At 41.3% G+C, this 24,639-nt stretch overlaps 1 protein-coding gene across 1 annotated transcript in view; it reads right to left on the reverse strand.

Moving 5' to 3' along the window:
• SLC16A10 (solute carrier family 16 member 10) overlaps positions 1-24,639 on the reverse strand; it is a 137,920-nt gene that overhangs the window by 67,318 nt on the left and 45,963 nt on the right. The gene's annotated exons all lie outside the window — the stretch shown is intronic.

Genomic DNA, 24,639 nt, shown 5'->3' on the forward strand with positions numbered 1-24,639 from the left:
AATAAGACCAAAGAAGCATACCAAAGCCAAGACTCATGCACCCAAATCTTAACAGGCATAACTATAGCCACCTGTTATCTGGGTATGTTGGCAGCCGTGGGATTTTTGAGCTGTTCTTACCCCCTTATTTTGTTTTGATACATGTCTTCTAATAATCTGGTTTGTCTTTTCTCATTTTCAGGTCGTCAAACTCCAGTCATGCAACTGGAGCCTCAGTCAATGGCTCTCTTTTACTGGGGACCCTAAGATAGGCCTCTGAGGGAGATCTGACTGCCATTTTCCCAAAACAGCATCCCTGTCAGCAGGAAGCAGCTAGTATCAGTCATCATCCCTATTCTAATGGCAGTTAGATGTACCTCTTCAGAGGGGAGAATTGATAACAGCAGGAGGTAGACAAACGCCTAGGCAGATAGGAGTGTACGAACGGGTCCCTGGTGAAACCTGGCCTTCCAGGTGAAGACAGTTTAAAGCCCAGCTACAAGTCCCAGGTAAATCCATGGACTGGATTGAGAACCTGTCTTCCCATTTGGCATGCTTTCCTCTGATTGATCCCCACCCTTCACCTATTTTACACATACCTACATACCTATCCTTTCTTTTCTTGTCTTTTTTTTTTTTTTTTTTTTTTTTGAGACAGAGTCTTGCTATGTCAGCCAGGCAGAAGTGCCATGGTGCGATCTTGGCTCACTGCAACCTCTGCCTCCCAAGTTCAAGCAATTCTCCTGCCTCAGCCTCCCAAGTAGTTGGGACTACAGGTATGTGCCACCACACCCTGCTAATTTTTGTATTTTTAGTACAGATGGGGTTTCACCATGTTAGTCAGGCTTGTTTCAAACTCCTGACCTCAGGTGATCCACCTACCTTGGCCTCCCAAAGTGCTGGGATTACAGGCATGAGCCACCATGCCAGGCTACATACCTACCCTTTCCTAATTGGTTTTCTACACTATTGTGCCCACCTTTGAGTGTTGTCTTCACTTTAACCTTTATTGCATACTCACAAACCAATCTGTATGTACTCCCTATTCTGATTCCATAAAAAGTCCCAGACCCAGACACACACACACAGAGAGAAACCACCTGACTGTGGGGGTGAGGGACCACCCCCTGCGTCCCCTCTCTGCTGAGAGCTGTTCCATCACTCAGTAAAATTCTTCTCCACCCATCCTCACACTTTAAATTGCCAGCATATCCTCCTTCTTTTTAGATGCGTGACAAGAGCTCGGGATACCACAGGTGGACCAAGTGAGTGGGGTGCCTCAGCCCATGGCCGAGTGAGTCCCTGGTTGGCAAAGTAGCTGAGAAAAATCCTGTGTTACCAGCACTTTGGGAGGCTGAGTTGGGCAGATCACCTGAAGTTAGGAGTTGAAGACCAGCCTTCCCAACATGGTGAAACCCTGTCTCTACTAAAAAAAATACAAAAATTAGCTGAGCATGGTGGCACACACCTGTAATCCCAGTTACTCAGGAGGCTGAAGCACAAGAATCACTTGAACCCAGGAGGTGGAGGTTGCAGTGAGCCAAGATAGAACCACTGCACTCCAGCCTGGGCGACAGAGTGAGACTCTGTCTCAAATAAAAGAAGAAGAAAATATTGGAGAAAATCTTTGTGATCTTAGTTTAGGCAAAGATTTCTTAGATATAACATCAAAAACCTAAATGCCCATACAAGAAATCCATTCAAGAAAATGTTGATAAACTAAACTTCGTCAAAACTAAGAACTTCTCTTTGAAAGACACTGCTAAGAAAATAAAAAGACAAGCCACAAACTGAGAGAGAAGATTTGCAAATTACATATCCAGTAAAGAACTTGTATATAAATTACATACAGAATTTTCAGAACTCAATAAAAAACCAAGCAACTCAATTTTAAAAATGGGCAAAAAATTTGAACTTTACAGAAAAGATATATAAATGGAAAATATGCGTATGACACCCAATATCATTAGTCATCAGGGAACTGTCAACTAAAACAATGAAAAACCACACACATAGGATGTCTAAAAATGACTAATCATACCAAGCGTTGGTGAGGATGTACAGCAACAAGAACTTTCACATATTGCTACTGGGAATATAAAACAGTACAAACACTTTGGAAAGCAGTTCAGGACTGTCTTAAAAAGTTTAACATAAACCTACCATATGACCCAGCTATTCCTCCATTCCCAGGGGGCTCTCAGCCCTCAAGCCTAAGAGAAACCAAAGCATATGCCTATACAAAAACCTATATACAAATGTTTATAGCTGCTTTATTTCTAAAAGTAAAAAAAAAAAAAAAAAAAAAAAAACCCAGGAAGAACCCAAATATCTATAAATAAGTGATTAGATAAACAAATTATGGTATATCTAGGTAATGGTATACACAGCAATAAATAAGAGTGAGCTATTGATAAATACAACAACATGTACATGCACCACATTCTAGTAATTCTACCCCCAGGTATGTACTCCAGAGAAATTTTGCACATGTGCACAAGGAGAAATGAGTAAGGATGTTCACAGAAGCATCTGTAATAGTAAAAATCTGGAAATAACCTAAATTGCCCATCGGCAGTAAAATGAATGAAACAATGTTACTGTTGGTATTAACGTACAATGGATAGATTCACACATCTGTAGTCATAGCATAAAACATGATGTGAATAACTAAAGTAAATTTGGAATAGTGACTACCTGTGGGAAAGTGTGCACAAAGGGGATTAGGAATGGAGAAGTGTACACAGGGGACCACAGCTGGGCCTGTGATGTTTACATCCTTTTTTTTTTTTTTTTTTTTTTTTGAGTCAGGGTCTTGCTTTGTCACCCAGACTGGAGTGCAGTGTGCAGTGGCAGGATCACAGCTCACTATAGCCTCTGGTCAATTGATCCTCCCACCTCAGGCTCCCAAGTAACTGGAACCACAGGTGCATGCCACCACACCTAGCTATTGTTTGTAGAGATGAGGTTTTGCCTTATAGCCCAGGCTGGTCTCTAACTCCTGGCTTCAAGTGATCTGCCCTCCTTGGCCTCCCAAAGTGTTGACATTATAGGCATGAGCCACCATGACTGGCCTACATCTTTTCAAAATTGAGCATGTTAGGATCTGAGTAAAGAGTAGTGGATATGTAGAAAATACATTTGTTATGTTACTCTCTAGATTTTTGTTTGTTTAAAATATTGAATAAATACAAAAAAAAATACTGAAGTTAATTTGCATATCTTCAAAAGGTTATTTAGAGCAGGGGTCCCCAGCCCCCGAGCCTGTTAGGAACACAGCAGGAGATGAGTGGCAGGTGAGCCAGCATTACCAGCTGAGCTCCACCTCCTGTCAGATCAGCACAGCATTCGATTCTCATAGGAGCACAAACCCTATTGTGAACTGTGCATGCAGGGGATCTAGGTTACACACTCCTTATGAGAATCTAATGCCTGACGATCTGAGATAGAACAGTTTTATCCTGAAACCATCTCCCACCCCATTCGTCAAAAAATTGTCCTCCATGAAACCAGTCCCTAGTGCCAAAAAGTTTGGGACTGCCGATCTAGAAGAGGTAAAATCACTTTACCAGAAAAAAGCTAAAAGTAGGGAAAGTGTGCACTGTAATTGTCATGTCAGAAAAGTAAATTTTAAAAATAAATAAATATTAATAATAGGGAAATAATCTCAAACTCTTTTCATTATAAAGCTCACTTTAAAAATGACAGACTATATTTTGCAAAAATAAGCTTAAAATCCAAACATCCCATTCCTCTGAAATTAAAACTTCTCTTCACATTATATTATTAATAGTTCTTTTAAAACATCAAATAAAAATACAACAGCATAGCTCTCTGGTATCCCCTCTCATTTCTGCATACTGATAGCATTTCATGATGCTTTCAAATAAGACAGTCATCTTTTTTGGCTATAAGCCAACATTAGCAACTGAGCTCACAGTGCTTTTCCTTTTTTTCTTTTTTCTTTTTTCTTTTAGTCAGATATAGCATTGTAGGAAGGATCATTGTGCTGATACTCTCTGAAGTATTTACCTACATAAATTATTTGGAATTTTTCTGCATGGGAGATTTGTCTAGTCTCCCACATTTACTTATTTATTCAATCACTTGTTTGTATCATTATGGACTCATAGATGTTTATTTTATATTTTGATTTAAATTCAAATACTTCTCTGTGGCATAGATCTGCCTTAAAACCACAAGTAGTCTGAAGTTATATTCTATGGTTTCACTGATACTGACTACTTAGCTAACTTGTATCTTCAATTCTTGGAAACCTCATTCTCAGACAAAAACAGCAAGTATGGCCGGGCGCAGTGGCTCATGCCTGTAATCCCAGCACTTTGGGAGGCCAAGGTAGGTGGATCACGAGGTCAGGAGTTCCAGACCAGCCTGGCCAACATAATGAAACCCATCTCTACTAAAAATACAAAAAACTAGCTGGGCATGGTGGCAGGCACCTGTAGTCCCAGCTATTCGGGAGCCTGAGGCAGGAGAATCGCTTGAACCCGGGAAGCAGAAGTTACAGTGAGCTGAGATCATGCCATTGCACTCCAGCCCAGGTAATAGTACAAGACTGCATCTCAAAAACAACAACAACAACAACAACCACCACCACCAAGTTTTATTTCAATAGTACAATCAAAATGTGAAACTTTCCTACCTTTTAAAAAATAAACTTTTGGCTGGGCGCAGTGACTCATGCCTGTAATCCCAGCACTTTGGGAGGCCGAGGCAGGTGGATCACCTGAGGTCAGGAGTTCAAGACCAGCTTGGGCAACATGGTGAAACTCCATCTCTACTAAAAATATAAAAATTAGCTGGGTGCAGTGGCACATGCCTGTAATCCCAGCTACTTGGGAGGCTGAGGCAGGAGAATCACTTGAGCCTGGGAGGTGGAGGTTGCAGTGAGTCGAGATTGCACCATTATACTCCAGACTGGGCGACAGAGCAAGACTCTGTCTCAAAAAAAATAAAATAAAACCAACTTTCATTTTAGAATAGTTTCAGATTTACATAACAATTGTGAAGACAGTACAGAGAGTGCCCACATACACACATCCAGTTTCCTCTATTAGTAACATCTTACGATAGTACGTTACATTTATCACAATTAATGAACTAACATTGATACATTGTTACTAATGAACATCTATACTTTACTCAGATTTCCTCAGTTTTAACTAATATCCTTTTTCTATTCCAACATCCCATCCAGGATACCATATTATATTTAGTCATCATGTCTCCTTAGTCTCCTTTTGACTGTGACAGTTTGCCACTTTTTTTGTTTCAGATGACCTTGACAGCATTGATGAGTGCTTTTCAGGAATTATGTAGCATGTCCCTCAATTAGGATTTGTCTGGTGTTCTTCCCATGATTAGTCTAGGACTATGAGGTTTTTTGGAAGCACGACTACACAAAGTGCCATTTCATCCCATTATATCAAGGGAACACAGTGCAATATCAACATGGCTTAGTGCTTTCGATGTAAACCTTGATCATCTGGGTGGGACAGAGTTTGCCAGATTCCTCCACTGTGAAGTTGTCTTCTTTTCCCTGTTTATACTGCACTCCTGGAACAGCCCACACTTAGAGGAGTGGGGGATTAATTATGCTCCATATTTACCTGCATAAATTACTTAGAATTCTTCTGCATGGGGGATTTGTCTAGTCTCCCACATTTATTTATTTATTCAATCACTTGTTTGTATCATTATGGACTTGTATTTATTTTATACTTTGATTTAAATTCAAATACTTCTTCATTTTGTTGGCTATCGCGAACTCTTTCACATGGCTCCTGTGACCCTTTGACATACTCCCATTATTGGGGAGCAATTTATTGTTTTTAGTTTTTGAGCACTCCCTTGCTTTCTGATATATAGGATGCTCCAGGCTAATCGTATATATTATCATCAGCCCTTTCTGCAAGGAGCCCTGGTTGCTTTTACTGGATAATAGTATTACAAACCAAGATAAATGGGTGCTAGGTGTGCTTGTTGCTACAGGGATGTCACGGCTTCTGCGCCCTCTACCCCATGGAGGTAGAAAAGACATGTGCATATACCAACCTATCTATGCATATCTATAAATATTTTCCATGTGTAACCATCTGTATCTATATTAAGCTAAACAAAAATTCATGCTGAGCATACTTATATACACCTCCAACTCTAATTCATTATCACATGGGTTATTCTACCTCCTTCCTTGCTTGTCTATAATCTTTCATTACAACAATGAAAAATCTGGGAATTTCCTACTTTTCACCTCAGAAAGTTACAAAAGTAAAAGAAGAAATGAATTTATGTTTTGAGAGGAAATCACTTCTTCAAATAACCACATTATTATGTTTTTTTGGGCCAGGCATGGTGGCTCACATCTGTAATCCCAATACTTTGGGAGCCCAAGACTGGAGAACTGCTTGAGGTCAGGAGTTTGAGACCAGCCTGGACAATCTAGGGAGACTCTGTCTCTACAGAAAAAAACAAAAACAAAACAAAACAAAACTTTTTTTTAATTAGCCAGGCATGGTGGCATGCACCTGTTGTCCCAGCTACTCGAAAGGCTGAGCTGGGAGGTCAACGCTGCAGTGAGCCATGATCATGCCACTGCCCTCCAACCTGGGTGACAGGGCAGGGCAAGACCCTGTTTCAAAAACAAAAAAGCCTTGTTGAAAGCAGTGATATTTAAAGATGATAGGAAGATTGTGCAGCATACCCTCTGTGTGTCACCCTTAGATGAGGCCAAACCTAGAATCCGTAACCCAGATGAGATCATCCTGGCCCCTGGTGGAACCACTTACCACTTTCAGAATTGTCTTTTTTTTTTTTTGAGACGGAGTCTTGTTCTGTCACCCACGCTGGAGTGCAGTGGTGTGATTTCAGTTCACTGCAACCTCCATCTACTGAGTTCAAGCAATTCTCCTGCCTCAGGCTCCCAAGTAGCCAAGATTACAGGCACTGCCACCATGCCCGGCTAATTTTTGTATTTTTAGTAAAGACAGGGCTTCTGATTTTTGTATTTTCAGTAGAGATGGGGTTTCCGTGTTGGTCAGGCTGGTCTCAAACTCCCGACCTCAAGTCATCTTCCCGCCTTGGCTTCTCAAAGTGCTGGGATTACTTTGGGAGCCACCGTGCCCGGCCTCAGAATTGTCTCTTGATGTCATAGCCTCATCTTTCATCAAGAGATACGTACAGAAACTGCCTGATAAAATCCATTATTACCTCCACTATAAGGCCAATGCCAACATTACTCAGCGTCTCCTATGAGAAACAAAGGGGCAAAAAATACTTGCTTCCTTGAGTAAAGTAACAAGTAAATTGTGTCTTATTTAACCACATCCATCATGCTTCCCTTTTCATGTTGTTTGCCAGAAGCTTAGAGCCAAATTTGCTATGGGATTGTAACAACTATATAGGCCCTGATTGGCGATGTGTTTATATTCCCCCAGTCTTAACAACACGTACTAGGTCATATTTTTCATGGTTGCTGAAATTTTATTTTCTACTCCTATCCTACCATTTTATTTGTGTAGTGTTTTATGCTTCTAAAAACTACCTCAAATCCTTTGCGGAATGAAGTAATATAAATTAATGCACATATAATCCTATCATTACTATAGTTGTTTAATCTTTGAAATAATAACAGGATTAATGGCCTATAGTGGGAAACTAGTTAAGAAGAAAAATTTTTACAAGGTTCTTATATAAGATATTGAAAAATATTCTCAAAAATAGAGGGGAAATAATAAACTGTTCTTAACCTGAACATTATCATTTTCTCATAAGACTCTGATATAATTTTAAATTCTGAACCACCAGGAAAAATACTTTCCTAATTAGATCCCCTTCAAACATCTACTTTCTCTACACCCATTTCTGTCCTTTCCCCCAATAGTGAACCTTTGCCTCTTTTGTCAACTGCCGGAACCATATGGGTGGTGGCTGGACCAAGATTTAAAATCATAACCAATAATGATCAGGAAGCCTAAAAATATACTCAAAGCAAGCATCTTATCTTTGTAAGGAGAAAGGGAACTAACATTTCTTGAGGAACTGCCACATGGCAGATGATGTTTAGGAGCACTTTATATATACCATTTCATTCAATCTTTGAAGCAACCTCAGGTGAAATAGGTTCAGAGGTTCAAAACTCAGAGGTTAAGTGATTTGCCTAAGGGCTCCCTGCTATTTAAATGGAAACTTCTAGATTTATACCCCAGCCTTACCTGACCATCTAGCCCAAAAACCTCCTCTGTCCATTCCATCACTCCTTATAAGCAACCACGCTACTTTTATTGTTTTTATTTAATTATTTTTTTGAGACAGGATCTCACTCTGTTGCCCAGGCTGCAGTGTAGTGGCACAATCTCAGCTTACTGCAACCTCCGCCTCTCAGGCTCAAGCCAACCTCCCACCTTAGCCTCCTGACTAGCTGGGGCTAGAGGCACATGCCACTGCTCCCAGCTAATTTTTGTATTTTTGTAGAGGCAGGGTTTCACCATGTTGCCCAGGCTGGTCTCAGACTCCTGAGCTCAAGCAATCCTCCTGCCATGGCCTCCCAAAGTGCTGGGATTACAGGCAGGAGCCACCATGCCTGGCCATGCTGCTTTTATAATTTCTTGTCAGTGCAACTAAGCTAGGGAACCTTTTAAAGATGGGAGAACAATTTAATAATGCTTAACAAAATAAGGACACAAAAAAGCTATTTAGAATGCCTTTCTGTGGAGGAATACATCAGAAGCCAGCTCTTCCAAAAATGTTCCATCCTACTGGCTCTCAGCACTCTCCCTCCCTTGCACTTCTCCAGCACTTACCACCAGTGCTACTCATTGTCACTGACCCAAAGTTCTTTACCCTGTGCATTGTATTTAAACGCACACACATGCATGTGCACATACACACCTTGTATCCCCAAATCTGGGTTTCTTAAATGTCGCCACCATGCCTTATACATGCATTTCCCTCTTCTATTCTTCACATTGCAGTAGATGCACAAAAAGTATCACATGATTGAATGAGAACACTCAGGCTTCGAAAGGGAAGTTACTGCTGGATATGTAATAGTCGACCTCTCTGCTTTTCTCAAAGAAGGCTGTATCTGAATCTATCCCCTCGGTCCACAATAAGGCATTCCTTTCTTACTCCAACAGCATGTTCTGGGAAGCCAGAGAAAAGTACTTACACGTAAAATAAAACTACTTACAGCATACTATCAACCATTTCTATACTCTCTCACAATGAAAGAACCCTGATTCACTAAGGTGTTCCTTGAATTTCTCAGTATAGCCTTGTTCTGTAAGATTCATGGAACTAACTTTTAGGTGACAAGGAAGATTTTTTTAAGGTTACCTCTAATAAAAATATTGAACGGAATGGAGCTAAGGATTAATATTTGAAAGAAAACCTAAGTTTTATTTATCAAATTTGTATGCGACGCCTTCATTCATTCAATAAATACTTTTTGAATATCTATAATATATGTGCCAGCACTATTCTAGATGCTGAGAAGACAGCGGTGAACAAAACAGACACTAATCCCTGTCTTCATGGAGCTGCCATTCTACTGGGGGACAAAAAGCTAGAAAGAACTGTTGATATGCTGGTTGACAAAATTAGGACTCAAAATCCATATAAAGAGGAAACTGAAACCAATAAAACCAAATTTAATGGAGAAAAATACAGCATTTAGAGTTCAGAAATTAAATGGATAAGTATGAACAGGAAGGGTATATAGAGCTTTATTCATGCAATACACATTTATCTGTGGGTTCTCTTCTCTAGGAGTAGTTACTGAGGGGGTGGAAACGCCCTGTCTGCTGGGCACTGGGGATCTCAAGTCCCTAATCTCAAGAAACTCATAATCGAGAGACACAAACAGCAAGGGCAGAACAACGAACAGTGTGATAACTGACTAAGGTATGTACTGTGTGTTGTGGGACAACTTAGGAGGGGTATCCAGCCTAGATGGGCAGTGAAAAAACAACCACTCTTTCCTCAGGGTAACACCCAAAGTGACATGAAGGATGAATAGGCTTTCATCAGGCAAGGGATGGGGGAAAGAGGAGGCAGGACCATTCTATGTAAAATTAATAGCACATGCAAAATTAATATCTGTAAGTGATTCTCTAAGGATGCAGCCAGAATCACAGCAAAGCCATGTCAGTCATCCCAAGAAATACGGACTTTATTCTTTAAATGTCAGAGAGTCAACATGAGGTTTTTAAAATCTGGGAATTACATGATCAAACAGTATTTTAGAAACTTCTCTTTGGCAACAGTTTGAAGAACAGGATGCTCATAGGGGAGTTTGGGAAGAAGGCAGCTGGAAGGCTGCTGCAAGTGACAAATGACAATTGTCTGAAATCAGAAGTAGCAAGATATCCAAGGAGACAGATATGAGAGATGTGAGTGATGGAATCAATAGGACTTATGATCCATTAGATTAAAAAAGATGAAGGGAGTGGCAATAGGTTGGCTCTTAAGAGATTTAGCTACGTGGTAAAGTGAGGGGAAGACAGATGCAGAGTTTAAGAATGAAGAAAACCAACAAGTTTGGAGAATGGGGAAGAGAGAGGTGATGAATTTATCTGAAAATGAAAGCAACTTACTCAATATGCCTGAATATAAGGCAAATTTATTTTCCCAAAACTATTCCTCAGAGGAAAAAAATAGTTACTTTACATTAAATTCTCGGTAAAAATTTTCTCATCATGGGGTACTTTCCAAATTTCTGTATTTTGAACAAATTATTGTTTGGGAAAAACAAGCCAGAAACTACCTTTAATTGTTGCTGAGTATGTGTGCTACTAGAGGTCACCTGATGAATGGAAGTGTCCTAAAAGGAGCAAAGAATCTAATTTTCCTGAGAGCATACCTCACATTTGCAAATTTAGATGTTATAAATTTCAAAAAGCAACACAGTGAGTAAGTAGTTATGTTTGGAGATCAAAAATATGCACCCACAGAACCAATTTTAAAAACAGCTGTCCTAATATTGTACAAGTAGAGACCTGACACAAGGAAACTCCTTAATTCCCTGGCTAGTATCCATTCAGGGACTCCCCAGTGGAGTCAACTCAGAGCCTGTTTCCACCCCCTCAGTGTCTGCTCCTGGGAAAGAGAATCTGTCTGATTGATGCCTTTGGTAGAAAGAACTGAGCATACTCAGTCAGCTCCCTCTGGGCTTTTCTTGTCAGTGGCCTGTCATTAGGAGGTCCAAATTCTTTGATTATCCATGATATAAGTTTACGGCAAAGCCTATAGGAGAGGTTTATAGCCAACTAGCTCACTTGTATTAATAACTGCTATGCCAGCCCTCATCCTTTAAATGCACGGGGAGGTATCATACGGCCACAGATGATGATGATGATATTGATGATATTGGTATCTGGGATTTGAAATGTACAATGTGCCAGACAGTCTAGATGTTTCATATATATTAAGTGCCTCAGTCTGTTTTTTGCTGCCATAGCAGAATGCCAAAGACTGGGTAATTTATAAATAAAAAAACTTTTATTTCTTACAGTTCTGGAGGCTGAGAAGCCCAAGACCAAGGAGCCAGTGTCTGCTAAGGGCCTTGCTAGTGCATTATAACATGGCTAAGGCCATCACATGCGTGAGGTGGCAAGGAAAGGGGGTCAAACTCTTCCTTTTATAAGGAACCCACTACTGCAACAATGGCATTAATCCATTCTGAAGGCAGAGACCTCATAGCCTGTTCACCTCTGAAAGGTCCCACTTCTTAACACTTGCACTGGGGATTAAGTTTCCAACAAATGAACTTTGGGAGACAAATTCAGCCCATAGGATTAAGTCACTTAATATCAACAGCAATTCTCTGAGGTATCTACTCAGTTGACAAAACTGAGCCACTGAGGTTTTAAAGCTTGCTCAAAGTCACATAAAGTAATGGGTGGTGAGGCTGGAATTTGAGGTCAGCACCCTCACTCTAAAGCCACTATACTATACTGGCTTTTAACTGATTTAACCAAAAATTTTAACATAGCCTACATTAAGAGATGAGAAAAGGAGTAGCACAAAAAGCGTTAAATATTCATCTTCCATAAGGAAGTCTGTAGATAACAATCTATGTTTGAAAATTCAAAATACAACCATATAAGCATGCTGTTTTGAAATATGAAGATAACCATGAGAAATGGCTAAAAGAGTTGAAAGCAGTTGATTTTGGAGTAAAGCGCCCAGTATGAGAGGGGAACAGGGCAGAGGACTGCTACTCTTTATTATAAGCCTTATAGAAATCTGATATTTTATACTATATGCATATAAAACTTTGATAATCATAAAAAATTAATTTTAGGAAGAAAACATACCAACTTTGTTGAAATTAATCTGGGTATATGACCAAGGTACTGCTTTTAAAAATCATATGATCCATTATGATGAATAAGACTTCACAAAACTACCTATCAAATAGCCTACACTGAGAATGACACTACCAGGAATACGAGAGTCATGACAGTGGCACAGCCTTGCTGAGGATTTGCGAATTCTTATCAAAATTCCTGGGAATACACTGGATCTGTAGGTCAGGTATCAAAGAAATAAGCGGGTTCCTTAAACCAATGCAGAACGTAGTTTCTCCTGATTGGGGTGGGTGGTTGGGGGACCAGGGAGGAGATAAAAAACAGTCTTATGTTCATAACTGGCTTTGTCTGACCTAGAATCATAGCTGAATTACTAACTTGCCAGAGTGCTTGAAAGCATAAAGACATCATTCCTTTATCAGTGACAGTATCTGTAGTGTGAAGAGTGAAACGGAAGGCTAAGGTAATAGCTACAGAGGAAACTAGAGAAGAAGGGTCCTGACTGTAATAGGCTGCTTGGTATCAATTCTACCAAGGACGATCAATATCAGTCCAGCATAAGCAAAGGAAGACAATTATTTCAGAAAAAAACCCTTCCTAGATTTTGAAGAATTTAGAAGTGATTTGAAGTGATAATGTTTAATCTTGCTATTTAACACTTAATAACAGCATATGTTGTTTTAATAAGCCAAAAGAAATATACCTTTCAGAGCTCAGAATAATAAAGAGTAAAGTAAGTCATTCTAGACAGCTACTATATACTCCTCCTGTTCAAGAGGGAGGAAAGAACCGTTTATTCCCCTTTAAAGAGGTTTATCTGAGTAAGTAATTTAGATAGGTCTAGGACAAACTCCAGGGTAAAATTTCCAGTTCATCTCAAACTGTCATCCCCTCTGTAGCCCAACATAGAACATCTGCATACATTTTCCTTCATTTTGTGCTAAGCTTTATTAAGTTCTTACTATGTGCCAGGCACTGTTTAAGTGCTTTATATGCATTACTCCTATTTCATATCATTTAATCCTCACAACTATCCTGATTAAAGTATTGCTTTTGTTTGTTTGTTTTGTTTTGTGTGTGTGTGTGTGTGTGTGTGTGTGTGTGTGTGTGTGTTTTGAGATGGAGTCTTGCTCTTTTGCCCAGGCTGGAGTGCAGTGGTACAATCTCGGCTCACTGCAACCTCTGCCACCTGGGTTCAAGCAATTCTCCTGCCTTAGCCTCCTGAGTAGCTGGGACTACAGGTGCCCAACACTATGGCTGGCTAATTTTTGTATTTTTAGATAAACACGTGTCACAGGGGTTTGTAGAGATGAGGTTTCACCATGTTGGCCAGGCTGATCTGGAACTCCTGACCTCAGGTGATCCACCCGCCTTGGTCTCCCAAAGACTGGGATTATAGGCATGAGTCACCATCCCTAGCCTGATTGAAGTATTCTTATTCTACTTGTTCAGATAAAGAAACTGAGGCAAAAAGTGGTTGGATAAACAACTTGCCCAAGGCCACACAGACACAGGACGAAGCAAGGGAACCCAGTCTAGGGCAAACATAGTTCATTGTTACACACTGTCCACCAGGAACAGCCCAACTTCTACAAAGAACTACAGCAAACCTTTGGAGACATTCAGAGTACCCCTTCCTAAAACTGTCATGCACAAACAAGCCTTGATATTCTAAAAACATATCAACCCACACAGACAAGTTTCCACCTAACAGGCAGATTTCTATCTTGATGAATCAAATGCCTCCTTGCTCATAATTGTTGGCCTGTCAAATAGGTGACACTTTCTGTTCTAAGTACCAATTAAACAAAGATGCTCTGATAACAACATTCTCTAGCCACAAGTAATTATGCCAGGGAGTAAATTACTACTGAATAGCAAGAAGTTAAGAGATAAGAACATAAAAACTGCCAAGATAAACCATAAACTGCATACACAGGCTAAGTTGCAAGTCAATCTTACATTCCTCCTTGACAGAGGATGTGGGACCTGGATCCTTTTATATAGAAGAGTTCATTAGGAAAAATTGAGACAGATCGATGAATAACAGAGAGAAAAAATAGCTTAGGAGAAAGATAGGATACCAAGAGCATTCATCTTTTACTCTGTTCTACTGTGTCTTAGAAATCTTGATCTTCCTACCGCAGCATGAAAGAAAGATTTGTCTCAAAATTGCCTCTCCATTCTGTTTAATCTCAAAATCAAATTTAAATAACAGGCATCTATTTAAATTATAGCAATGGGAAGGTAGACTGATGATCAATAAGGCCTAAGGATGGGTGTGATGGGTATGATGTGATCAGCAACACTCCTTTAGAGTCACATAAGAGAAACCCCTGCCAATCACAAACACACACTCTCAAATCAAAGAACACATGGACGCTCAGCACTGACAGAATGAGATTCACAGACCTAAACGGTGGCATTTGTGCTGGCCCCAGAGAAGTACATCTCTGCATCTGTTGTTCTATGTCCACAAAACAAAAAGGGATTTCATCTAACTGCCATAAAGTTGTGGCTGTGTCACTGCCAAACTCAGAGACTGACACAGCATTAGTGTGTGGAGAGGATTTGAGCAGCAGAAGCTCTTAGGTTATGAAATATTAATTTATCAAATGCTCCCCCTGAGAGGGCAAGAATGCAATGAATTCTTGCATAATGAGGTTTCATTTCCAAATAGTGCTGAATGTTCATTTTCTTGCACATTTTAAAATCAGGTTTCTTTTTTTATTGTTCGGTTTTAAGAGTTCTTGTACATTTCAGATAAGAATGCTTTATCAGATGTGTCTTTTGCAAATATTTTCCAAGTCTTCTCATTCTCTTGACATTGTCTTTCACAGAGCAGAAATTTGTATAGTTTTGTGTTTCATATTTAGGTTGATGATCCATTTTGTGTTCATTTTTGTGAAGGGTGTAAAGTCTGTGTCTAGATTCATTTTTTTGCATGTGGATGTCCAGCTATTCCAACACCATTTGTTGAAAAGGGTATCTTTGCTTCATTCTATCGCCTTTGCTCCTTGTCAAAGATTAACTGTATTTGTCTGGGTCTATTTCTGGGCTCGCTATTCTGTTCCATCAATCTACTTGTCTATTCTTTCACCAATACCACACTGTTCTGACTACTGTAGCTTTAAGTAAGTTTTGAAGTAGGACAGTGTCAGTTTACAGTTGACTTAATACTGAAGAAAATGAGTTGATTTGATATTGAAGAAGAAGTAGAGACTTTAACTTTATTCTGCTTCAATATCATGTCACCTATTTTGGGTCTTTTGCCTGTCCACATAAACTTTAGAATCAGTTTGTCAATACCCACAAAATAACTAGCTGGGATTTTGATTGGGAGTGTACTGAATCTATATATAAAGATGAAAAGAACTGACATCTTGACAATATTGAGCCTTCCTATCCATGAACATGGAATATCTGTCCATTTATTTGGTTCTTTTATTTCTTTCATCAGAATTTTATAGTTTTACTTAGATATCTCTTATATCTATTTTGTGGGATTTATACCTAAGTATTTCATTTTGAGGGGTGCTAATGTAAATGGTATTGTGTTTTTTGTTTTTGTTTTTGAGACAGAGTTTTGCTCTTCTGGCCAAGCTGAAGTGCAATGGCACAATCTCGGCTCACCACAACCTCCGCCTCCCTGGTTCGAGCAATTCTCCTCCCTCAGCCTCCCGAGTAGCTGGGATTACAGGCATGCACCACCACACCCAGTTTATTTTGTATTTTTAGTAGAGATGGAGTTTCTCCATGTTGGTCAGGCTGGTCTCAAACTCCTGACCCCAGGTGATCTGCCCACCTCGGCCTCCCAAAGTGCTGGGATTACAGGCATGAGGCATTGCACCCAGCTGGTATTGCATTTTAAATTTCAAATTCCACTTGTTTATACTGGTTCCAATTACATTTTATTTTTTAATCTTTACATCATTACTGTGACTAGAGAACACCAAAATATCTTGATTATGCTAACACACTGATTTTGCTAAAATAAATGTAAATAATTAATTTTATAGAATAATTACATAATTTTTTTTTTTTTTTTTTTTTGAGACGGAGTCTCGCTCTATCGCCCAGACTGGAGTGCAGTGGCCGGATCTCAGCTCACTACAAGCTCTGCCTCCCGGGTTCCCGCCATTCTCCTGCCTCAGCCTCCCAAGTAGCTGGGACTACAGGCGCCCGCCACCTCGCCCGGCTAGTTTTTTGTATTTTTAGTAGAGACGGGGTTTCACGGTGTTAGCCAGGATGGTCTCGATCTCCTGACCTCGTGATCCACCCGTCTCGGCCTCCCAATATGTCTTTGATTTACTTTATTACTCACCCAAATATCACAACCCTATCAAAGGAGTACTAAAACATGTGAAATATTAAATAATTGAATTATGTTGGGTGGGTACAGTGGCTCCCACCTTAAATCCCAGCACTTTGGGAGGACAAGGCAAAAGGATCCCTTGAGCCCCTGGAGTTCGAGACCAGCCTAGGCAACATAGTGAGACACTTATCTCTATTAAAAACAATTTAAAAATTAGCTGGATTTGGTGGCACATGTCTGTAGTCCCAACCACTTGGGAGGCTGAGGTGGCAGGATCACTGGAGCCTGGGAAGTTGAGGCTGCAGTGAGCCATGATTGCATCACTGCACTCCAGCCTCAGTGACACAGCAAGACCCTGTCTCAAATAAAATAAAATAATTAAATAATTAAATTCTTCCATCTTTGATATTTCACTTTCGATTTTTTAATGCCATAACATTAAACATTTTCTAATTTTGTTATAAAGGTTTATTTGTCAAGATAGAAAGCATATTTTAATGGTTTTTTAATTTAATAACTTTAAATATTTGGACATAAGGTACGTAAGTCTCCACTGGCATACCTTAGCCTCCACTGACATACCTCCATAGACATAGGGTATGTGAGTACTTTAGAAGTGGGTTGGTGATGACTTCATTAGAGTGGTGGGGAAGTGAAGGACTGCAGTTGGGCTGGCAACATTCTGTTTCTTTTCTTTCTTTCTTTTCTTTTTTTTTCTTTTTGGAGACAGGGTCTTGCTGTGTCGCCCAGGATGGAGTGCAGTGGCATGACCACAGCTCACTGCAGCCTCAACCTCCTGGGCTCAAGCCATCCTCCCAGCTCAGTCTCCCAAGGGGCTGGGACTACAGGTGCATGCCACCACGCCCAGCTAATTTTTGTACTTTTTGAAGAGATGGGGTTCTGCTATGTTGTCTGGGCTGGCCTTAAACTCCTGGGCTCAAGTAATCTGCCCACCTCACCCTCCCAAAGTGCTGGGATTAGAGGCAATTAGCCTCCATGCCTGGCTGGCATTCTGTTTCTTTAAAAAAAAAATAGGTTTAGGGGTACATGTGAAGAAGGTTTGTTACATAGATAAACATGTGTCACGGGGGCTTGTTGTACATATTATTACACTGCCCAAGTATTAAGATCAGTAACCAAGAGTTCTTTTTTTCTCCTCTACCTCTTCCCACTCGTCCCACTCAAGTAGATCCCAGTGTCTGTTTCCTTCTTTGCATTCGTAAGTTTTTATCATTTAGCTCCCACTTACAAGTCAAAAAATAACAGATGCTGGCGAGGTTCTAGAGAAAAAGGAATGCTTATATACTGTATGAGTGTAAGTTAGTTCAACCATTGTGGAAATCAGTATGGAAAGTCCTCAAAGAGCTAAAAGCAGAACTACCATTCAATCTAGCAATCCCATTACTGAGTATATATCCAGAGGAATATAAAGCATTCTACCACAAAGACACATGCATACGAATGTTCACTGCAGCACTGTTCATGGAATCAACCTAGATGCCCATCAAAGATAGAATGCATAAGGAAAATGTGGGACATACACATCACGGAATACTATGCAGCCATAAAAAAGAATAAGATCGGCCAGGCGTGGTGGCTCATGCCTGTAATTCCAGCACTTCTGGGGGCCAAGGCAGGCAGATCACAGGATCAAGAGATTGAGACCATCCTGGCCAACATGGTGGAACCCCATTTCTACTAAAAATACAAAAATTAGCTGGACGTGGTGGCACATGCCTGTAGTCCCAGCTACTCGGGAGGCTGAGGCAAGAGAATCACTTGAACCCAGGAGGCAGAGGTTCCAGTGAGCCGAGATCGTGCCACTGAACTCCAGCCTGGGGACAGAGCGAGACTCTGTCTCAAAAAAAAAGAAAAAAGAACAAGATCTCTGCAAGTCTAGATCTGAAAAAGGGCCAAAAGAAAGAAAGAAAAAGAAAAAAATATTTAAAAAAAGAACAAGATCATGTCTTTTCTTGTTCAGTAACCTGTTCAGTAAAGGATGGAGCATTCTGTTTCTTAATAAGACTGTTAATAATTATTCTTCAAACTATACACGTATGTTTCTGTGCTATTCTGTGCTATATAGGTTGTTTTTCACAGTAAAAACAAAAAAAGCCAGCAGGGAGAAGGAAAGGGAATGAAGTGGGAAAAGTATCTCAGAAAGTCACAGTATGTGAGCCCGATGGACACCATAAATCTTCTAGACTTTGTGTAGAGTATGAGTGAAATGGAACCAATATGCTCACTTTGTTTACTTATGAATTCAGCTTTTAGAGGATTTGAGGTGAGCTATGTAACTCTGCTGGATTCTCTCTCTCTGAGGCAACCAAGTCCTTCTTACATACATAAACCCCAAAACTGTCAGAAGAGCTAGGAAGGAACTAAGGAAAAAGAACATTCAATGAGCATTGCAGCCAGGCACAGTGGTGCATGCCTGTAGTCCCAGCTACTTGGAAGGCTGAGGCAGGAGGATCACTTGAGCCCAGGAGTTTGAATCCAGCCTAGGCAAGATTCAAGCAAGACCCTGTCTTAAAAAAAAAAAAAATCACCAAATGGGCCAGGCACAGGACTAAGTGGTCTGCACATATATATGTTGTTAAATCCTTGCAGCAATCCTGCAAGACAGGGAGGACTAACTTCATTTCACTGGTAGGAAAGCTGAGGTTCACACATATTAAGTAATTCTCCAAAGGGCCACAGAGCTGGTTAGTTGTAGAGCTGGCTCAAGGCCAGTTCTCTGAAGATTCACTTATCAAATATAACAATTTATTTCTTTGTCAACAGCAGAGGAATGATTTAGAAATTGGAAAAATAAGCAAATCATCATGATGAATAAGACAATCGGGCCAGGGGTTCAAAGACCAGATGCTAGTTTTAGTTCTTTATCTTGTATCTCTCTGCCTGAAACACATGCCCGCCATCCTCACTACCCACTTATTTATTCATTCCAACTCTTACTAAGTAATAACTTTTCTGAATTCCCCAAGTTTTCTGCAGTGTTAGTGTAGGACTTTTATAATTAGAAAAAAAGTATTTGGTTTACTTTATAATTATATAATGTTTATCATAAGTCAGTCACTGTTTTTCTTTTGTTTGTTTGCTTGCTTCTTTTTTGTTTTTGTTTTGTGCTGTTGCAAGGTTTAATAGAGTGAAAACAGAGCTCCCATACAAAGGGAGGGGACCCAAAGTGGGTAGCCATTGCCACCTTGAATGCCTGGGTTTATATCCTGATCATTGTCCCTCCCCCTGTGCTCTCAGGCGATAGATGATTGGCTATTTCTTTACCTCCTGTTTTTGCCTAGTTAGCATTTTAGTGAGCTCTCTTTACTACCTGATTGGTCAGGTGTGAGCTAAGTTGCAAGCCTCATGTTTAAAGGTGGATGCTGTCACTTTCCCAGCTAGGCTTAGGGGTTCTTAGTTGGCCTAGGAAATCCAGCTAGTCCTGTCTCTCACTGCCCTCTCTCAAGATGAAAACCCAAGTGCTGTTGGGGAGGTTGGCCAATGACCACTCTAACTGCTTCCTGCTGAATTGGGGCGTAGTAGGGGTTGTGCAGTTGAGATTTTCTCGGGAGGGGTGCCTTCAATGTCATTAACATTGGAGCATGGGCTAGCAGGCCGGTCCAGCTGTCCATGGTAGATCTTAGTCATGGACTGCATCTGGGGCTACATTTGAAGAACCATTTGTAGATTTACAGCTTCGATTCTGGAAGAGACAAACTTAACAAGGAGGTTAAGGATTCAAGGATTGAAATGTATGACCTGCAGTGCAGGTGATTTTTTTTTTTTTTTTTTTTTTTTTGGCACACTTCACAAGCCCTGACTATCTGCTTCATAGTTTTGAAAAGGCCTGGTCCAGTAAATAATGATTTGGCCATCTGATGAGTGCTATCAATGCCTAAGTGAAAGGTCTGGTGAAGGGTTTTGAGTAATTTCCATTGGTTAGCTGCAAGCAAAAGTATTTTTCCTTCTTTGGTGGCCAGCCATCCTGAGGGGAGGGAAACTATGTCCTTGTGAGGTTCCCCATTCTATTTCTTCTGCTGAGTACTGGGGCCTGGTTTCCCAGAGGGGATTACCCCATACTAGGGGTCCTTCTATAAGCATTTCTAATGGAGGATCCCGCCTTGTGGCTCTTTTGGCTTCAATATCCGCTCAGCAGTTCCCGTCTATTTCCCTATCCTTTCCAATGACCCTGGCAGTGTAAGACTGCCACCTCTTTAGGTTTCTGTACAGCCAATAATAATCTCCTAAAGGCTTCCTAATGTTTGATAAGTGCTCCCTCAGAAGTTAGGAATTCCTTTCTCTCCATATTGCTGCGTGGGCATGGAGGACTAGGTAAGCATACTTAGAGTCTGTATATGTATTTACCCTTTTTCCTTCTCCTAATTCTAGTGCCCAAGTGAGGGCTATTAGTTCTGCCAGCTGAGCACTAGTTCCTGGAGTGAGGGGATTACTTTCAAGTATTCCATTATCACTGACCACTGCATACCCTGCTTTTCAAAGTCCTTTTTCTACAAAGGAGCTTCCATCAGTATACAAGCTGAGGTCGGGATCAGTCAAGGGAACCTCTAGAAGGTCCCCTCGAGTGGCATAGGTTTGAGCAATTACCTGTTGACAGTTATGTTCTATCATTTCTTCATTGTCTGGAAGATATGTGGCCAGGTTAAGAACTGCACAAGTGCGTAGTCGCGGCACTGGCCCTTCAAGTAATAGAGCCTGAGATTTAAGTAAACGGTTGTCTGACAGCCACAAGTCTCCTTTAGCAGTGAGTACGCGGTTCACATCATGAGATGTCCACACAGTAAGATCTCTTCCATATATTACTTTAACTGCTTCAGATACTAAGACTGCCACTGCCGCCGCCACCCGTAAACAATGAGGCCAACCCTTTGCCACTACGTCAATGTCCTTACTCAGGTATACCACGGGTTGCAAGGTGGTCCCTCAGACCTGTGTAAGGACTCCTAGAGCTATTCCTGTTTTTTCTGTGACATATAAAGAAAAGTCTTGCCCCGTTGGCAAGTTTAACACTGGGGCTTGGGTTAGAGCCTTCTTTAGGGCCTGGAAAGCCACTTCTGCTTCAGGTATCCATCTTACTAAATGGGCATTGGCTTTCTGAGTTTCCTTAATTAGCGTATATAATGGCCTGGCTATTTCGCCGTACCTGGGAATCCAGATTAGGCAGAAACCTGTGATGGCAAGGAACCCTCTTAGTTGCTTTAGGGTTTTGGGATATGGATAAGCCAGTATAGGCTGGATACGTTCCTCATTGAGGGCCCTGGTGCCTTTGGATAATTTTAGCCCTAAGTATTTAACCTGCTGGGAGCAGAGCTGAGCCTTTGGTTTGGAAACTTTGTAGCCACAGGTAGCGAGGACATTTAAGAGCACTTGGGTGAGTTGATGGCACAAGGTTTCTGAATGGGCAGCTAGAAGTAAATCATCCACCAAAGGACAAGAGTGTCCAGGTGTGAGAACTGGCTCAAGTCTTGGGCTAATGCCTGGCCAAACGGATGGGGGCCATCCTGAACCCTTGGGGTAAAACAGTCCAGGTGAGTTGAGACGTTGGGTTCAAAGGATCTTCAAAGGCAAACAAGAATTGAGAGTCAGGATGTACACAGATGCAGAAAAAGACATCCTTAAGGTTCAGGACTGTAAACCACTCTGCTTCCTCTAGTATTTGGGAAAGCGGAGTATAAGGGTTAGGTACAGCTGGGTATAATCCTGAGATCTTGCACGAACTCTCCACTGTCCGTTGGGTTTCTGTACTCCTAAAATTGGAGTATTACAGGGACTATTGCATGGTTTTACTAAGCCTTGGGCTTTTAGGTCCTTAATAATCTTTTTGAGTCCTTGGTGGGCCTCAGGTCGGTACTGCCTTTGGTAGGGAAACAAGGCGGAACCCTTTAGTTTAACTTGAACAGGACAGGCATTTTTTGCTCATCCATATTGTCTTTCTGTTGCCCAGACTTCAGGATTAATTCCTTCCTCAAGCAGGGGACAACAAACGGGTGTTCCTTCTCCTATGTTCAGGTGTATAATGGCCCCTGCTTTTCCTAGAATGTCTCTCCCTAACAAGGGAGTGGGGCTTTTAGGCATAATTAGAAAAGCATGTGAAAAGAGTAAAGTTCCCCAGTCACAACTTAGTGGCTGGGAGAAGTATCTAGTGACTGGCTGTCCCAGGACCACTAGGATAGTGACAGATCTGGAGGACAGCTGTCTGGGGCAGGAGGGTAAGACTGAGAGGGCCACGCCAGTGTCCAGGAGACAGTTAACCTCCTGGCCCTCAATGGTCAAGCATACCCGGGGCTCTGTGAGGTGATGGCATGGGCTGGCACTTGCCCCGGGCACCCTCAGTCCTGCTGCTGGATCATCTGGTTAGTGGCTTCTGACTCAGAGGACCTTCGTCGCCCAAGGCAGTGGGCCTTCCAGTGATTCCCTTGATATAAGAGGCATGGACGAGGGGGTGGCTGATTTCTATTTGGACAATCTTTTTTAAAGTGTCCTTGTAGACCGCACTGGAAGCAAGCCCTATTAGGCATTTGATTTGCCCAGCTTTTCCCTTTTCCAGAGCCTCCAAAGTCCGCTTGCTGAGGGCCATGAGTAAAGCGGTGGCTTCTGGTTTTTTTTTTTTTTTTTTTTTTTTTTTTTTGAGACAGAGTCTCGCTCTGTCGCGCAGCGGCCTTTTCTTTCTCCTGTTTGTCCCGTTCTGCCTGCTCCTCCTGATCTCTATTATAAAAAACCGAGGTTATGGGGTTTCTAAGTTTTACTCTGGGCCTAAGGCAGACTTTTGAAGTTTTTTTCTAATGTCTGCAGCTGACTGAGTGATAAATTTTCCTTAAAGATTAGTTGGCCTTCAATAGAGTCAGGTGATAGAGACGTATGCTTCCTCAATGCCTCCCTTAGTCTCCCCAGAAAGGCAGTAGGATTTTCTTCCTTTCCCTGTGTTACAGTGGACATCACTGAATAATTCATAGGATTCTTCCTAGTTTTCCTTAGTCCTTCTAGCATGCAAGTTAGCAAATGTCTGTGGCAACAATCTCCATCTTCTGATTCTGTGTCCCATTGAGGGTCTACACTGGGAACTGCCTGCTGGCCTGTGGGGAATCATTCTCTTTCCTCTGTTGTCATCCTATCATTGACCTGACTGAGACACCAGAGATCGCCAAACTCGGGCTGCAGTTATGGCAGCACTTCTCTCATTTGGGGTTAGTGTCTGATTTAGCAGTGACATTATATATCTCCATGTCAGATCAAAGGATTGCCCTAATCCTTGTAAAACATCAATATAGCCATCTGGGTTATCTGAGAATTTACCTAGGTCTATTTTAACTTGCTTTAAGTCTGAGAGAGAAAAAGGTACACGCACTCTGACTGGGCCGAATTCTCCTCCTCCCACCGTTTGGAGGGGGCATCATCAGGGGATATTGGCACTCTTTGGTCCATTCTTTACCCCTTTGTCTATCTCCTTGTGGACCGTTTGGGTTGAAGGGGGTCCTTATTAGTTGGGGACGGAGTCTGGGGGATGCCGGGGCAGGGAGGTGGACTCTAAGGGCTTCCTGCAGGGCATAAATCACACTTTTTACATAATTGCAAGTTGTCTCTTAATGAAAAGAAAGTTTGTACATATGGCACTTCACTCCATCTGACTTTTTTTCTACAAAAGAGGTCTAGCTGTAAGATGGTGTTACAATTTATACTTCCCTCAGGGGGCCAGGTTTCTCCCCCTTGAGAGGATATTGTGGCCAGGCGGTACTGCAGAAGAATGTAAGTCGTTTCTTTGTGAGCGTCTGAGGGTCAAATTGGTCCCAATCCTCTAGAATACATGTTAGGGGCATTTTTGCCTTGGGGGGAACGTTTCCAATCTGAAAAAAGAACATAGGATGTCAGCACCCCTAGTCATTTTCTGATGAGCGTTAGTCCTAGAGCATCCTCTATGGTCCTAACGCTTATTCCTTTCTAGGGTGCGTAACCACCCAAGGACCTCTGCTTATCGGATTATTTACGCTCACCGATGTA

This window comes from Piliocolobus tephrosceles, chromosome 5, assembly GCF_002776525.5.
Source record: "Piliocolobus tephrosceles isolate RC106 chromosome 5, ASM277652v3, whole genome shotgun sequence".
In the NCBI taxonomy this organism is placed as follows: Eukaryota; Metazoa; Chordata; class Mammalia; order Primates; family Cercopithecidae; genus Piliocolobus; species Piliocolobus tephrosceles.